Source organism: Limulus polyphemus, unplaced genomic scaffold, assembly GCF_000517525.1.
Source record: "Limulus polyphemus unplaced genomic scaffold, Limulus_polyphemus-2.1.2 Scaffold1403, whole genome shotgun sequence".
In the NCBI taxonomy this organism is placed as follows: domain Eukaryota; kingdom Metazoa; phylum Arthropoda; class Merostomata; order Xiphosura; family Limulidae; genus Limulus; species Limulus polyphemus.
Window position 1 is genome coordinate 47,859 of NW_013667013.1, and position 5,419 is coordinate 53,277.

General features: G+C 40.4%; 1 protein-coding gene across 1 annotated transcript in view; it reads right to left on the reverse strand.

Moving 5' to 3' along the window:
- LOC106463424 (centrosomal protein of 290 kDa-like) overlaps positions 1-5,419 on the reverse strand; it is a 149,136-nt gene that overhangs the window by 42,103 nt on the left and 101,614 nt on the right. The window lies entirely within an intron of this gene.

Genomic DNA, 5,419 nt, shown 5'->3' on the forward strand with positions numbered 1-5,419 from the left:
CTCCAATAAATAAATTTGGTGTAACGAGTAGTTTTAATTGAAATTCCAACAATTAAGCCCACCTGGGCGCTACTCATTACAATTAAATACATTTATTTACAATAGATATTAAAAACTTCCATTAATCCAACATGTATATGAATAGATTATAAACATAAAAAAAACATACTAAGTGTATATCTACTTAAATAATAGCACAAGTGCTTCTATTGCTTCCCCAGCATGTTAAGTTTTTTTGCATAATATTATACGAGGATTATAAAGTGGGGTGTTAATTTACGATAAGATTCATTTTTTAATTTTCAAGATATAGATTTTTTTAATATAATTCTTACAGATGTATATGTCATAGAAAGGATAATTCATAGTAAGTGATGTATAATTCAATGTGTCCTTTAGACAATGATCTTTAGTATTACAAACTAGTATGAGTAAAAACTAAAGGAAAATTAATCTACTTTCAATTTTTCTAAAATTTTAAATCAAACTTGTATATATGTTGTTGTTGTTTATTAGTTTTATCACCTCAATTATAGTTCATGTGTGTGTAGGAACTTACAGAATCATACGAAATAACAGCCGCTTGGAGCCACTTTTCTTCACATTCTCCTCAATGTATTGTTTCAAGATAAAAAAAAAAGTAAGGACTATAAATTTCAGGTAAAAATCACCAGAATTTTTTTATTAAGTGCAAGTCTCATATATGGATTGAGAGAAGTCCTACAAGTAAAAGACAGACTTCAAAACTTTTTAAAGTATAATTATAACTTTTAAGGGGTAATTACATATTGAAAACTTGGTTTTGTTGTTTGTCATTCTTCACTTCTGTGGTGAAGTGGGTTTCCAAAACAAACAAAAAGGTTACAGATTTATATAATCCATTCATTGCTGAAAAAGTTAAATAAATTTCTCAAATTATATCTAGTTTTTGTTTTTTATATTAAAATATTTTGAAGGATCATATTACAAAGTTCTACAGGTTTTACATTTTCAAAAGTTGACTTTTAATATTTCAAAATAATATTTCATATGTGTGAGGACTTATGTTGGCTGGTCCTACATTGATCCAACACCAGACTGCCCAGGAACTGACATCCAGGCAGCAGTAGGATGGGGTAAAGCCAGCCGGAGGGTTGAACTGCATGTGGCAGAATTGTACAGTCCAAAACCAGGCAGCATTGGGTATTTACTCACAATCTACACCACCAGAATATCACCACCCTACTCTCAACTCAGTGGAACTGGTCACACTCTGAAGGAAACCTCCATGGTCCACCACTCCAGAAACTAGGAACAGGTAACTGGCAAAGACTCCTGTAATCCACTGGGAGAGGGAGGGTAACAACATGGTAAGGAGTACAGAGGAATGTAGCACCGTAAGATAGTGCAATGGCTGACCACAAAAACCCTATTTTGAAAAGAAGGCCAGTTCCGGTTTATTCACCTAGGACCAGAAGGATGGACAGCAATCCCGAAACTGCTTTACTCATTGTAGTTCACGAGTTGGCATGGTCTGGTGCAGGCCTTATTTGTGAAGCAAGATACCATGAGGCAACCTCCATCTCTTCAGTGAGTGTTACAGACCTGTACAGCAGTATGGTGCAGATTTACATTTAAGTATACTTAAAAAGGCACCACTTGTCACAGAGCAGGATCCAGGAAAGAAGAAAGGGCCACTGTAAAGGGAATAAATAAAAAAGTAAAAACTTAACCCTTTCAGAGTCAAGGTGAGGTATGGAGAATGGCGACGGATGGCAAGTGATAGCCAGATGAGGAGGAGATGGCTGAGTGAGAAAGAAAGAAGGCTACCCATGTAGAGAGTGTAGATCATCTCGCAAGGGACTGGACAAAATCCATGCATGAAAGCAGAGTATGGCTACAGTGAGATGAAAGACAGAGGACTGAGGTTACCGGAGAAGAGATCGGGAAAGTGGAAGAGGTATGGGAAATGATGATGAAAGGAGGAGGTTCAACAGTGGAAACTACACTTGTGTAAGCCATAATGGGACAATGAGAAAGACTTGAGATGGAATGGTTTGTATAAGAGAGAGAGTACGTGGGACAGAAGATAGATGGGAGGATAAGCATACAGATAGAGAATGGTCCAATTCTGATTGAAGGAATCCACTGTTAATGTTGAAGGATGCAGAACCAGAAAGGGGAGTTTTGTATTGAGCTGGGTGGCAAATGCATCCAGAAGGGTGATACCTAGCTGGGAGCATAACTACTGGATCATTTGAGAAGCAAGAGATCACTCTGTTAGTTGAATTTCATCAGGACGAGACACCCAATCTGTCCACAAGATTCAGAGCACCTTAGATGTGACAAGCAAGAAGACAGACCTGCTGAGACTGGGCCCAGAAAAGGAGATCCAGCATTTGAAAGCAAAGCAAATGGGATCAGGTACCCCCTCGACAATTGATGTAAGAGACAACAGTCAAATTTTCAGAATGGATCAGACCAGGTGGCTCCATACCACCGGTAGGAAATGTGACAAACAGCTAGGAGTTCCAGAAGATTGATGTGTAGGGAAGATTTGGCCTCGACCAGCTATTTTCTGAGAATCCAAGTATGCTTCTCATCCCATAAGAGAAACATCTGTAAAGAGATGCAAACTGGGATGGGGAGGAGGCAGGTGAACACCCATTGAGGTGTTATTCCTGTTGAGCTACCAGGCAAAGTCGACTTGTATGGAAGGAGGGAGGAAGGTGGCAGAGTCCAATGGATCCTGAATAAGATTATATTGATTGTACAGCACCCACTGAAGTCAATGCATGAGTGCATATCCCAAAGGAATGAGGGATTCCATGGTGGCTCATGTGCACAAAGGAGAGAGAACCTCACATGCAGAAAGAGAAGACTTGGCTTTGTAAATCATGAGCTCCATCACTCTTAAATGAAGAGGAGACTGGGCCCTGATGAAATAGGTGTTGAAAAACACATTCCAGATGAATAAGATACTGTGTGGGCCAAGGTGGGACTTCTGTTTGACAGGCTATCCCACATAAGCCACCACTTGCAGGAGGAAATGGGTATTATTGTGAGAGGCTTGTTAGGAAGGAGCCAATCGTCCATATAATGGTAACAATGGAAATCTTTGTTGTGAATACAGCAGGCAAAGGCTTTGACCATGCAATAGAAGATGGTGCCAATGCCGGACAAAAGGGTAGAGCGTGGAACACCCGATTCCTGTGAATAAACTGAACATAACGTCTGGATGCTGGAAAAATTGGTATATAAAGGTAAGCATCCAACATGTTTACCTTGGTCACCCATAAACCTGGATTGAATGACCATCAGAGGGCAAGGAAAGACTCCATGGTGAACTGTGGGAGGTCAGTAAAGCAACTGAGGTTGCAGAGATTGATAACAGGACTCCAATCTTCGATCTTCTTGGGAACAATGAACAGCTGGGAATAAAAACCCAGAGAAGGGTGAAAAATTTGCTCTAAAGCAGGGGTTCCCAACCAGGGGTGTGAAATGAGGGTCCAGGGGGTGTGCAGAAGAGACCTATACAAGGTACATTTCCCCAAATGTTGACAAGAGGAAATGTCTAATGCACACTTTTCAGGGGAGGGGTGTATGGGCTTCTTTAGGAGTTGCAAGGGCCACAAAAAGTTGGGAACCACTGCTCTATAGCATCTTTGTTCAAGAGATCTTGAACTGCCTCAGAAAGGTGCTGGCAAGAAAGTGAATCCTGAGGAAGGAGGAAAGAACCAGGGCATAGGTGTAAAGGGTGAAGAACAGAAAAATAAAGAGACAGTCCTTCTGTTAGAACCTGAAGAACCCAAGTGTCCATGGTGAAAGGACACCACAGATACGCAAACCTGGCCAACCATGCTCATATAGTGCCAGAACCCACAGGATAATCACTGATGAAACTAGCATTGAAAAATGCAAAGATGGGCAATTTGGAAACTCACCACATAAACCCAGGAAGGTGGCATTGGTAGAGGGAAGGATGCATGGGGGGTGAGTCACATAAACAAGAGAAGATTGGGAAAGACAAAAAAACAAGAGAAAAGAGGGAGGAATGTTTACGAGCAGCCTCCACCTGAGACTAAAATATTAGGGAGATCCACAAAAACAGACTGGTGTAAGAAAAGAGCCAGATGGAGATCACGTAATTAGGAAGCAGACAGATGTATGTGTGACAAGAAGGCACCCCCTCCCAAGGAGGTTCTAACAACAAAAGAGCCATGAAGAGATAAGGCTGAGGAAGAGTGAGTGTATCCACCGAAAACTCCTCAGGGGAACAGTGGATAGCCTCGGAAAGGAGGTGCATGGATAAGAGATAATGTAGATAGTAATGAGAGTGAGACAGAGATGAGAGAAGTGGGCCAGGAAAAATTGTAGTGTAGTAGCAGGATTGGAGCCCCATGCCTAAATCAGAGACACTAAGGTCTTGGAATCCAAAAACAAAAATTCTGACCTATGATATGCCAAAGCATGCAAGTCAGCCAAACATAACTGGGTAAGAAACTGTTCAGCATGGACTTGAATATCAAGTGAGGAGGGAAAAAACTATATAATCCGATGTCAGAACAGAATGAAGAATGGAGGGGGAATTATAAGACACAGGAGAAAGAGACAAGAGGTAATATACCTGAGAAATCATGTCCAAAAATGCAGATAAAGGATGAGGTAAATTGAGAGGGGTAGAGCAAGAAGGCACATCAAAGGCAAGAGGTGGAAAAAGGCTGTCCAAATCTTCCTCTTCAGGAACAAATTCTCCAGGAGATCTGACCACAGCTCCAGAGATGTAGCTGGCTGCATGTTAGACTCTAACTCACAATATACCAAGGCCGAGACCTCCTCCACTAAAAGTGTGGAACCCAAAGCCACAGAAGTAGTAATTGTTGTTGGATCAGCAGTGACAGGATCCATACCAGAAGCCATTGTAGTATTACTAAATTGAGAGTTCATTATGTGGAAAATAAAAGAAAGGAAATTTTCTACATTTCTTTTAGCAAAATCTGTCAATACAGTAGTATTTTGTGAAATTGTACATCATAATCTGAAACAGGAATGCTAAATGGAAAAGTGATGAGAGTGCTCTATAGTACAGAGGGAGTCAGCTGCACTAGGAGGGTATGTCACATTTATATTGGTGGAGAGTTGTTGCATGCTCATTTGCATGCTACAGTGCAGCTACACCATGTGAAATCATGTGAGAGTAGATGGGAGCATCAATGTTAGTGGCAAGTGAAAATTGCACAAATAGAGAAAAGCTATTATGTGAGTGGAGGTAAGGTAACGTATTGGAATTTTTCTGGTGTTATGAATGCCTATAGATAACTATACATTTGTCTACTTTATTCATGTGAGATCTAGGTTTACCTTTCTGAATGAAAATCAAGCCTTTATGGTGTCACTTGTACTCTCATTCAAACAATCTCAGCATTTGTTTTTTTGCATT